General features: G+C 41.8%; 1 protein-coding gene across 1 annotated transcript in view; it reads left to right on the forward strand.

Annotated features, from left to right (window-relative positions):
- The window catches only part of ABHD18 (abhydrolase domain containing 18), a 74,944-nt gene that overhangs the window by 8,776 nt on the left and 53,271 nt on the right, over positions 1-12,897 (forward strand). The gene's annotated exons all lie outside the window — the stretch shown is intronic.

Raw genomic sequence — 12,897 nt, forward strand, 5'->3', positions numbered from 1 at the left:
TTCCCACCCTAGCGTGTGGGAGTCCTCTTTCCGGCAAGGAGCTCTGATTTTCCGGCAGCTGACGTCAGCGGCTGCATGCAAGGTGAATATCTCCTAAACCATACAGGTTTAGGAGACATTCATTTTACCTACAAGTAAGCCTTATTATAGGCTTACCTTTTTAGGTAAAAATGTGCAAGCGCAAGCGGGGTTTACAACCGCTTTAACTGTGTTTTTTAGTGTACAGTGTGGGAGGTGCTTTTACTAGGGGAAGACATGGATCCATGGTCCTGCTTTGCAGAGACACGGGATGCAAGCCTTTCCTGGTAAGAACAGCGATCTGCCTTGTTTACATAGACAGACTGCCGTTCTGGCTCTCTGCCTAACGATCAGCGAGTGCCGGCAGACATCAAGTCTGACCTGCAGATCAGATCCTACTGTGTATATGTGTATAATCACATCGGGAGTGAGCCGCCTGCCCAGAAGTGACAGATCACGTACTACGTACGTGATCTGTCGCAGCAGAGCCGTCTTGTCACCGTATATGTATGTTATATGGTCGGTAAGTGGTTAATGACCGTTTATGTTGTCTTTTAACCACTTCCTGCCCGGCCTATAGCGGATTGACGTCCGGGAAGTGGTTGCGTCATCCTGACTGGGCGTCATATGACGTCCAGCAGGATAACATGCTTCGCGCGCCCGCATCGCAGTGATCGGTGGAGCGGTGTGTCAGCCTAACACACCACTGCACCGATCTTGGTAAAGAGCCTCCGGTGGAGGCTCTTTACCACGTGATCAGCCGTGTCCAATCACGGCTAATCATGATGTCAGTAGGAAGAGCCGTTGATCGGCTTTTCCTCACTCGCGTCTGACAGACGCGAGTAGAGGAGAGCCGATCGGCGGCTCTCCTGACAAGGGGGGGGGGTCTGCGCTGATTGTTTATCAGCGCAGCCCCCCCTCAGATCACCACACTGCACCCCCAGGGATCGCCACTAGGACCACCAGGGAAGGGGCAACATGTGGATGGCCAAGTATGTACCCCATGGCCATCCACATGTGCCAAATGTGCCCAATCTGTGCCAATCAGTGCCCACAAATGGGCACTGATTGGCACCATTATGTTTCAGTTATGCCCAGCAATGCCACCAATCAGTTTTTTCAGTGCCACTCATCAGTGCCCACCTATCAGTGCCCATCAGTGCCACCAATCAGTTTCACCCATATGTACTAATCAATGCCGCCTATCAGTGCCACCTCATCAGTGCCACCTCATCGGTGCCCATCAGTGCCGCCGTGTCAGTGCAGCCATATCAGTGCCCGTCACTGAAGAAGAAAACGTACTTATTTACAAAAAATTTTAACAGAAACAAAGAAAAACTTGTTTTTTTTCAAAATTTTCGGTCTTTTTTTATTTGTTGCGCAAAAAGTAAAAACCGCAGAGGTGATCAAATACCACCAAAAGAAAGCTCTATTTGTGGGAACAAAATGCTAAAAAAATTGTTTGGGTACAGTGTAGCATGGCCGCGCAATTGTCATTCAAATTGCGACAGCGCTGAAAGCTGAAAATTGGCCTGGGCGGGAAGGTGTCTAAGTGCCTGGTATTGAAGTGGTTAAACAACATGAATGGCAATTATTTCTTTGAATGAGTCTGTCACAAATGTTATATGGGAGCTGCATTGTTCACTGGTGCTGGTGAATTGTAGTGCTGTTTACGATAATTCTCCCGCTCTACAAGACTCTGGTCCGGCCGCACCTGGAGTATGCTGTCCAGTTCTGGGCACCAGTCCTCAGGAGGGACGTACTGGAAATGGAGCGAGTACAAAGAAGGGCAACAAAGCTAATAAAGGGTCTGGAGGATCTTAGTTATGAGGAAAGGTTGCGAGCACTGAACTTATTCTCTCTGGAGAAGAGACGCTTGAGAGGGGATATGATTTCAATTTACAAATACTGTACTGGTGACCCCACAATAGGGATAAAACTTTTTCGCAGAAGAGAGTTTAATAAGACTCGTGGCCACTCATTACAATTAGAAGAAAAGAGGTTTAACCTTAAACTACGTAGAGGGTTCTTTACTGTAAGAGCGGTAAGGATGTGGAATTCCCTTCCACAGGCGGTGGTCTCAGCGGGGAGCATTGATAGCTTCAAGAAACTATTAGATAATCACCTGAATGACCGCAATATACAGGGATATGTAATTTAATACTGACACATAATCACACACATAGGTTGGACTTGATGGACTTGTGTCTTTTTTCAACCTCACCTACTATGTAACTATGTAACTATGTTTGTTGACTGTCTTTTAAGTTTTTGTAACTTTTTATATGGAAAATTAAATAAAAAGAATTTTCAAAAAACAACATGAATGACCAGTGTTTGTTGGATCTCAGGGGATAACCAAGAGCTGTTGCATATGAGGCCAAGAAGGACAAAGGCTCAGGGGCCTGATCTGTACATGGACAGTTCAATTCAGAGACTCTGGTCTGCCAACATTATACAAGCCCCAATAACATGACATGTCACAGCACTGTACTGCCTAGGGAATGATTATGATAAGGCTGTATGGTGGGTGGAGATAGCTATGTGGGTGAAATGTGAAGGTCAGGATTTTCCTGCATGTATGGGTAGTAAATGAGTATACTATTAGACAATGCAAATAGATCTCATCTGATTTCATGTCACTAAATATAGAAAGCTTGGTTGGTAAGGGACTGATTAATTGTCACTGATGTAAATATTGTAGTATTACATTCTAGAAGAGAGCTGTCATGCTTACTGTCACATGTCAGAATTCAGCAAATCCAAGAGCTGTTAGGGCTTGTTCACACCATATGCAGAGATGTGTGTATTTATTATGTAGGTCTCTGCAAGGACACAAGGAAAACCCCACCACTCCACCATAACTCTGCAGTCACTTGAGCATTTTTTTGTTCAGAACTATGTAACATAAATTCTCTGCATGGGCACACAAAAAAAAGCAAACAGTTGTTTATGTGCCCTGTTTACTTCACACCACAATGTTGACATTACAGGAGTTTTTTTTTCTCTGCAGAAAACACCATACTCAATGCAGATTTCTTCCCAGGAAAAGTCTGCACATAACGGGTTTGGTGTGAACAGGCCACATACAGAACAGTTGATTTATTTGTACCCATGCAGAAAAACTCTGAACATGGTGTGAACGAGGCCTTAGGGCCCAGTCACACCACATCCGTTGAGTTGCTCGCAGGCCCAGTGTAATGACAAGATGAAATCCATTGTTTCTGATAGGCCCAGTTCACACCAATATGCTGGATTGATATACACTGGGTGAAAACAAAAAAAAGCATTTTTTCTTCTGTGGGAAAAAAGCCACAACAGCACATTGTGTTAAAGTAGACCTATAGAAAAAACTTTTTTATTATTTTGGTTAGAGCAAGGGAGGGATATTTTATTATCATATTGTTTATTATTTTTTATTTTTCCATGGATAACTGCACCTCCAGATCGGTCCGCCAATCTTGCACTGTTTGTTATGTATGTGTGGCTAGCATGACGCCATCACGCTCATCATAGCGTATCCATAAACCCACCCACACACCCTGGGAATTTTTCCCGTACCTCCACGAGGATCATTAGCCAGCCCAGGAACTGCAGGACTGTCCGTATCGTATGGGCTACCTCACTGGTTACTCCATCACTCTACCCCGCCATCACGTTCCCCAACTGGCATTACAAGGATCTTGCAGAGGATACTCTGCACATTGAAGGAAGATTATCTGACTATTTGCTTGGAGATGGGATCAGCAGGAAACGGCTCTTCTATCAGATCAGTGACCTGGTCCGGTGTCTAAACAGGGGTGAGATCGTATCTTTTATATCCCACCTATGGGATTGATGCACATTAGAGCGGCACGATTCTGGCTAAAATGAGAATCACAATTTTTTTGCTTAGAAGATAGATCACGATTCTCTCACCATTCTCGCGGCATAACATCATCTTTCACGTTAAAACAAAAAAATTTGGCTAACTTTTACTGTTTCAGGTTTTTTTTTTTTTATTCATTGAAGTGTATTTTTTCCCCAAAAATTGCATTTGAAAGACTGCTGGGCAAATACAGTGTGACATAAAAAATTGCAGCAATTGCCATTTTATTCCCTAGGGTCTCTCCTAAAATATATATAGTATAATGTTTGGGGGTTCCAAGTAATTTTCTAGCAAAAAATATTGATTTTTAACTTAAGAAAGAAGTGTCAGAAAAAGATTTAGACTTTAAGTGGTTAAACTTCCTGCATTTACACTTGTTGAAAACTTGGCAGACTGCCCAGATTATTTATTTACACAGAAGTTCTATCCCTTTGATCTAAGAAGGAAGCTTAGTTACAATGTATCAAGTTAAAGACTTGGCAGAATGCCTGGATGCTTTCTTTTGACAGCTGAGTGAGCAGATAGTCTCTCCACTTGTTTATATGAAAGAATCGAGATCGTCAGAGGGGGTGAATGGAGATCACGATTTTTTAACGATTGGTCTTCACAGCTCTGTATGGCTACAGTGAACTCTATATATCAGGACTGTATTCCTCTTTGCACCACTAGCAGATTGGTTGTTTTCCTTTGATACTCACTGATCCTCATACAGTGGACGAGAGGTATATACGGCAGCAGTACCATCCATAGTTTCCTCCGCTGCCATCAGCTTCAGGCTGGTATCCATCAGGTCAATCATCCTTTTTACAGATGACTTACTAGGTGACATCACCTTCATCTGTTACCTATGGAGGTGTGTATGGTATTTATGTGTGGTGGCCATCTGTGTGGTTTTAGACAACGTTGTCTATTTTTGATTGGTGTTCACGTGAATAACTTAATAAAATTTATACACATTTTTGCTAATTGTTTGTTCCTCCTTGATGAATTGCTTTTCCTTGGAATTAGTTCCTAATTCCACCTCTCCCCTTGTTCTATTATATGCTTAATTAATTCAGATGAACGCACCTATATTATTGCCTGTGTGCTATTGGTGTAAGCAATTAGCTCATTTGCAGGCGTCACTACTGACTTTCTGCCTGCTGTTACAAACTGTTTAGTAGAGCCATATAGTTCTCTTTTATCCCTCCTTGTTCTTTCCAGGGATATAACCCCTGTCAGATTTTTAAATTTTTTTTAGTAGCTGCTTTTACACATACACAGCTCCGCCGATAGATCGTTCATTCGTAAAACTGAAATCACACAGTACCCCCATCCCCGCAAACTCTTACTGCAGAGGAGGTTAATAGAACTTAGGGGCTGCATAGAGGAGGATTTCAACTAACAGTAGAGGCATCAACACAAGGGACCACATCCTACTGACTGTAAGTTGTCCCTTTTGCTGATTTTTCTTTTTTTTTTTTTTTTTTTTTGGCTACACTTGGGCTTTAATGACAGATCTTCTTTAATAGGAGCAGGCTAGAGCTAATTGAAGTACAATGTGGAAATGAACATATAATTTTACATTTTGACCATAGATACGCAGAAGACCTGCATTTTGGAACTTTGTCCCTGAACGGACAGGGCATTAAATGTCGGTACTAGGGGTGCACCGAATAGAAATTTTGGTACCGAAAACGAAGGATGCACTAGGCCGAAAACCGATACCAAATATGACAGTTTTTTTTAAATAATAAAATTTATTTGATAGATAAAACTCAAAATTGTGTTATATTTGTTAGTATTCATATTCGACTTTTAATTATCATGAAAATAGTATAATCTAGTAATGTAAAATAAGTAGTTTAATAAAAAAGTAACCCACATAAATTGGACACAGAAAATAAGATAAAATACAAAATTAAAGTAAGTAACTTAACTTACAGTAACAGTACATATGCTGCTGCTGCACATTGCACAATAATTAATAATAATAAAAAACAAAATAAAATATTATAAAAACAAAAAACAGGCATAATATAAAAATGCCAAAGACTAAGAGCCTCTATGTTTGAGTAGATTTAAATAGTTCAAAAATAGAAGAACCATAAAACAAGACAGAGGGCGCATAGGCTATTATACACATTATACTACTAAGCCGTCAGGTCAGTTCTGTATCAAAGCTTGTTGTCAAAGCAAAACATCAGCTTCCAGTCCACGATACATCATCATTCACATCGCATAATTGGAGTGGGACAACTGGAAAACCCAACAACAGGCTTAAGGTGTTTCAAGAACTTGCCTCTTCCTTAGAGCCAGAGCTCCGAGGAGAGGCAAGTCCTCAAAACACGTTAGCCTGTTGGGTTTTCCAGTTGTCCTAGGCTATGGGTGATGTGATGTATTATGGACTGGAAGCTTACTTTGACAACAAGGTTGATAGAGAACACCTGTTGGTTTGTTGTATATTACTTAAGTTACCATATTAACAAAGAGAGGTCTTCCTTAATGCACTAGGCCGGGATGCCCTTTGTCTTATTTTATTTCAGAAAGTGTATCCACTGACTTTCCTAGTCATAAGAGGGCATCAAGATGAGGCATGTCCAGTGAAGCCAGCAGGGAAACATGTAGGCAACAGTCTGGGGCCCACTTCCAAGCACCAGAGATTGTGGAGTTGATTTACTAAAATTGGAGAGATTGAAAAATTTTGCGCAGCTGAGTACATTAGGCTAGCCAATGAGCTTTGAAGTTCTTGGGCTTGTTCAAAGCTTTGACAAAAAAAACTGGAAGCCGATTGGTTAACCTAACCTTCTACGCAGAGCTGCACCAGATTTTGCATTCTCCAGTTTTAGTAATAGTAAATCAATCAACCTCTGTGTATTTTCCTATTCAGTTTCATATCCCTTTTAATAGCAAAGTTAGACTTAGCTAGACTGAATAGTCTCTCACTCTCTGTACTGGTGCTTGGGGCAGATAAATATCTGCGTGCAATCTGTGCAAGCAAAGGAAAACGTTGGTTGTTGATGTGCCAGTACTCAAGGGGATTGTCGCTTCCGGTGATAGGCTGTTAAGCTAAATCCAGCTGTTGGGTAGCTGCAGTTGTTGTGGCACTGCTATGGCCTGGGGTGCGTTCATGTAAAATTTCTTCAAACATATCAGATATCGAGGGAGTGTGTTCCACTTCACTTGTATGCGGCCGTTTCTCTGGTATACTTTCTCTGTGCTACACCTCAAAACGCCTTCCCCAGATGCTTCCATCACCTCCATTTGTGCCTGTATCATTTCCCATGCACGCTGCTTTTTCTCCACATTAAAAAATAATGCTCTTTAAATTGAGGATCTAGAAGGTTGGATTCGGTGTCTTGAAACCGGTTGTTAATGGCCTCCAGTAGAGTGGTTTTAGCCGTTTTTACGCCATGGTCTGTTTCTGCCTCTTTTCCTAGTAGACGCTTCAGTGCAGCAATCAAGGGAATAACTTCAATGGAAGCATTAGCTGAGCTTATTTCTTTTGTTAACTGTTCAAATGGAGATAGAAGAGACAAACTATTTTCAACTAACATCCACTGATGTGCGCTCAATGTTGCCGACAGCTCGTAATCTGCAATGTATGCCGCTAAAACACGCTTTTGTTCGAAAAGACTTTGCAGCATATAGTAGGTGCTGTTCCAATGAGTGGCTACATCTTGCTGCAGTCGTTTCGGTGGTGTTGCAAACTGTATTTGCAAAGCTTGTAATCTGGAATAAGCAAGCTGAGAATGCTTAAAGTGACCTACAATTTTTCTTCCTTTTGTTACGATATCAGATATGGTGCGCTGACTCAGAAATCCCTCATTCACAGCCAATTGCAGCGTGTGTGCCATACACGGTATGCTTTTAAGTTCACTGTCCTCCATTGCCTTTGCCATGTTCCGCGCATTATCTCGGACAATCAAATGCACTTTAGACTTCTCAATGTGTCAAGCATGGTTTTTAAAGCATCAGATATTGCTGCTGCAGTATGTGATCCAACAAACTCACGTGCGTTAAGTAGGATGTTTTGCAATTGAAATTTGGCATCTATCCACTGCGCTGTCAGGCTAAGCATGCTTGTTGGACTGACGTCTGAACTCCAAATGTCGGTAGTAAAACTGATTGCTGTGTCGGTAGTCATTAGCTCTTGAACATGTTTTCTAACACTGCAAAACAATTCAGGTAGACGGGTATCTGCAACGTAGCGTCTGCTTGGTATTGTGTAACGCGGCTCAATATGTTGCATGAGCCTACGGAATCCAATGTCCTCCACAACAGAGAATGAATGGTCGTCTAATAAAATAAATTCCATAATTTTATCTGTAATGTCGTGAGCTTTGGGACTGTCGCTTGTAAATTTTTTAACCTTTTCAAAGACTGTGGCAACAGATGGTGTTGAGCCTGGCCCTGAGGCACTTTTTGGAAGCATTACTGTTTTCATGTATTCTGTATGCTGAAGTGGATGATGTGTTTTACCTGGTGTATCAAACCTGTTGTTGAAAAATGCCTTGGCACTGTACCCCCTCTGCAGATTGCAAATTTGGGGTCTTTATCCGAAACTTTTAAATATTTCCGCACTGCAGACATGGTCCACCTTTGCTGATAGCATAGAATAATAGTGGGAGTGAAATCTGAGGGAAAAAAAAGGACAAAAATCTAAAAACTAATCCCCAGGCAGCTATAAAATAAAACAAAAAACTAAACCTAACCACCAATGTTTTTTTTAACAGTGCAGCTCTCTTGCCATACACTGCAGTACATCTGACTTGTACCAAAGAATATATTGAATTTATTGATTTTGATTGCATGCTATTTTTGAGATATAATATTCAGTAGTATATAGCTGCATACTGTCATGTTTAACCGTTTGCCGACCAGCCGCCGTCATTTTACTGGGGCAGGTCGGCATGATCCCGCGAACCATTGTAGCTATGCGTCGGCTCGCGAGATCGGGATAGCAAGCAACCACTGCACAGTGGGGGTGCCAATGAGCACCAGCCACGAGCGATCACGAGCACGAGAGACAGAACAGGGACGAGTGTGTGTAAACACACACTTCCCTGTTCTGTTCTGAGAGGAGTGACAGATCGTGTGTTCCTATTAGCTAGGAACCACGATCCGTCACTTCCTCTAGTCAGTCCCCTCCCCCTTCAGTTAGAAACACGTAGCAGGGAACACAGTTAACCCCTTGATCGCCCCCTAGTGTTAACTCCTTCCCTGCCAGTGATATTTTTACAGCAATCAGTGCATTTTTAAAGCACCGATCGCTGTATAAATGCCAATGGTCCCAAAAATGTGTCAAAAGTGTCCGATGTGTCCGCCATAATGTCACAGTCCCAATTAAAAAGCGCAGATCACCGCCATTACTAGTAAAAAAAAATTTAAAAAAACTAATAAAAATGCTATAAATCTATTCCCTATTTTGTAAACGCTATAACTTTTGACCAATCAATATACGTTTACGTTTATTGCGATTTTTTTTTTTTTTATACCAAAAATATGTAGAAGAATACATATCGGCCTAAACTTTTTTCAAAAATTTTTTTTTCAAAATTGTCGCTCTTTTTTTTGTTTATAGCACAAAAAATAAAAACCGCAGAGGCGATCAAATACCACCAAAAGAAAGCTCTATTTGTGGGGAAAAAAGGACGTCGATTTTGTTTGGGTGGAGCGTCGCATGACCGCGCAGTTGTCAGTTAAAGCTGCACAGTGCCGAATCGCAAAAAATGGCCCGGTCATTCAGCAGCTAAATCTTCCAGGGCTGAAGTGGTTAAAAAATTCATGTGCTTGTCAGTGTAGTATTACTATAACATACTAACTGAATGCTATCTAAATTGACAGTGCTATATAAGTACCTTAAAATAAATCATAATAATTATTACCTGGCCTGTTAGTTTAGTAGTAGTAGTAGTAGAAGAACTAGTAGAACTAACGATAATGCTACAAGTACATACAACTGAATATCTCTATTTCAATAGCAAAGTTTGTATTATATATAGTACTAGATGGATTGTTTGTCAGTAGTTAAAGAGAATGCTCACAGGCGAATAGTAGCAATAGTAGCCATCCAGGACGGACGGTGCCCACTCTCCAATGCAACCTTGTATGCAGCCGTCTCAAGTCTCAACCACGAGGAACGTCCACGGGGAAAGTGCTCCCAACTCCAGCGTCTCCACTGCAGGGAACGTGCTCACGAGTCCAGCGTCTTAACCACGAGGAACGTGCGTGACATCACATGTTGGTGCACGCACCACTACTGCGCATGTGCAATTTTTGGCACCATTATCGGCAATTTTTTTCTTTTGGCAATGTGCCGAAAACACCATTTTCGAACCGATTTGTTTCGGTGCATCCCTACTCGGTACCATTCAGTACAGCATTCGTCCCGTCGAGCTGCAGCCTGCCACAAACTTTGACAGGCTGCCTGTGCTCTGAAGATTCGGAAGGGATGCGCTGCTGCTGAATGCCCCAATGTACAAGGAGCCTACAGGAGTTATGTGGTCACAGCATATGCTTTCATTTCAAAAGCAGTCATTGATAGAGGGACATATGTTAAAAGTGCTATATGTGTTAGTCCCTTAGGGAGTTAGAAATAAAAAGTGAAAAATGTTTAATGATAGATCTTCTTTATTAGGAGTAGACTAGCCACTAGAGAATTGAAATACAATGTAGAAATCGATGTATATTACATTTTGACCATTGATACACTTTGTTACTTGTTTGTTTTGTAATGTTGTATATTATTTTGTGCCTGGTTTCTGAATACCTCCTTCTTAGGGTTATAGTGAAGTGACCCTTGTCACTTTAACAAATAAAGCTGCAGTGTTGATGTTTCCCTTCCCCCTCCTGCATTTGTACATAAGTCCTATTTCTAATATGAATAGAAATATGAGAGCTGCCATTGCTGACTTTTTTTTACTGGTGCAGCACCTGGAACTGTCATCCTAGATCTTCCTTCTCTACTAGGTGAGTCCTCTGACCTTGGATAGGCGTGTTCCTATCAAGTTCTCGGATACCTGACACGCATGTGGTTGTTGTGTAGCATGGACAAGAATGGCCACTCCAAAGAATATATCTTCAAAACAAAACAGCAGTAGCAGTACTCCTAGTTCTTTAGTGACAACATTAGAGCTCTGAATCTGAGGGCATTTGTATACAAATGCCAACACTTCCTGGAAGTGCCAATGGTTGGCCACCTCCAGCACCAATCCCTGCCATGGGCAGCCTTATTGTCCAATAGCAAGTTGCCAGAAAGTGTCAGTATTTGCATATTTAGAGCTTCCTGGGATTCAGTGGGTAGCATGTTAGCCTTGTATAGTGTTGCCTAGAAGCACTGGGGTTATGGATTTTATGTGATAATATAAAGCTGGCCATACAATATATAATTTTCTTATTCAATTTCCTCTAGGCTAACCATAGATGGAGCAAATTTCTTTACTGCAACAGACAGTGTTGCCTGGGGAATCCCTTCTGTCGAGCCATTGTATTTTCCCACTGGGAGAACACAGTGATTACTGCTAGTGGCTATAACAGCTGCTGGCAATAATCGCATGTAAAATCCAGCAGGCTGGTTGTACCCAAGTTGATCGATCAACTTGGGTGTATTCAGCCTGCCCATACATGATTTGAACCATCAATGGCCAGCTTTAGATTTATCCTAAACAATGTAGTGTTCCTCTGTTGGGGTCCCCCAAGATTCTGTTCTTGGCCATCTCCTATTTTCAATCCACACCTCCTCCCTGGGTCAGATGATAGCTTCCAATCGACACTCAAATGTATTTATCTACTCCTCAACCCATTCCTTCAGTCTCCTCACATATCACTAATTTACTATCAGATATATCAGTCTGGATGTCACACCACTTGCTCAAACTTTATCCAAAACCAAACTTATAATTTTTCCTCCCCACGTGCCTCTTCCCCTGATCTCTCTGTCAAAATCGATGGCACAACTATCGCCCATCCCCACATGCCAAGTTCCTAGGAGTAGTCCTGGACTAAGAACTCTCCTTTAAGCCCCACGTCCAATCACTGTACAAAACTTGCCTTCTCAACCCCCTCAACATCTCCATAATATGCCCCTTTCTAACCAATGACACAACAAAGCTCTTAAGCTCTTAATTCACCCACTGGTCATCTCTATCCTTGATTACTGCAACTCTCTTCTCATTGGCTTACTTCTGCATACTCTATCCCCCTTCAGTCCATCATGAATTCTGCTGCCAGACTCATCCACCTTACCAACTGCTCTGTCTCTGCTACTCCTCTCTGTCAATCCCTCTACTGGCTTGCGCTTACTCAATAAATTCAATTCAAAATACTAACAACTACCTACAAAGCCATCCACAACTCTGCCCCCAGCTACATCACTGACCTAGTCTCAAAATACCAACCTAATCGTTCTCTTCGTTCTTCTCAAGACCTCCTGCACTCTCATAACCTCCTCCCATGCTCGTCTCCAGGACTTTTCCAGAGCCTCTCCAAGCCTATGGAACTCCTTACCCCAATCTGTCCATCTATCTCCTACTGTATTAGCTTTTAGACAATCCCTGAAAACCCTCCTCTTCAGAGAAGCCTATCCTACCCACACCTAACAACTGTATTTTCATTTTGTCCATCTGATCATCCCCCACAGCTACTACCCTTTGTTCCGCTTGACCCTCCCTTCTAGTTTGTAAGCTCTAACGAGCAGGGCCCTCTGATCCCTCCTGTATTGAATTGTATTGTAAATGTACTGTCTTCCCCAATGTTGTAAAGCGCTGCGCAAACTGTTGACTCTATATAAATCCTGTATAATGTAGTGCAAGGGCCACCCTAATTGCATACAAATTGAAAGTCTTCAGGTTTGACCCCATATATTATATGGTTTTGGTAAATCTAAAGGAAAATTGTATAATCTATGTCCAGTTTGTATGTTCTATCCAAAAAATTAAAACATATTGAGATGTATGTAATTGCCTTCTGCTGACATTACCCCTGCAGTGTTTGTGACTGTAAATGGGGCAAACACATTAGACTGTAAACAG

This window comes from Aquarana catesbeiana, linkage group LG01 (genome assembly GCF_042186555.1).
Source record: "Aquarana catesbeiana isolate 2022-GZ linkage group LG01, ASM4218655v1, whole genome shotgun sequence".
Classification (NCBI taxonomy): Eukaryota; Metazoa; Chordata; class Amphibia; order Anura; family Ranidae; genus Aquarana; species Aquarana catesbeiana.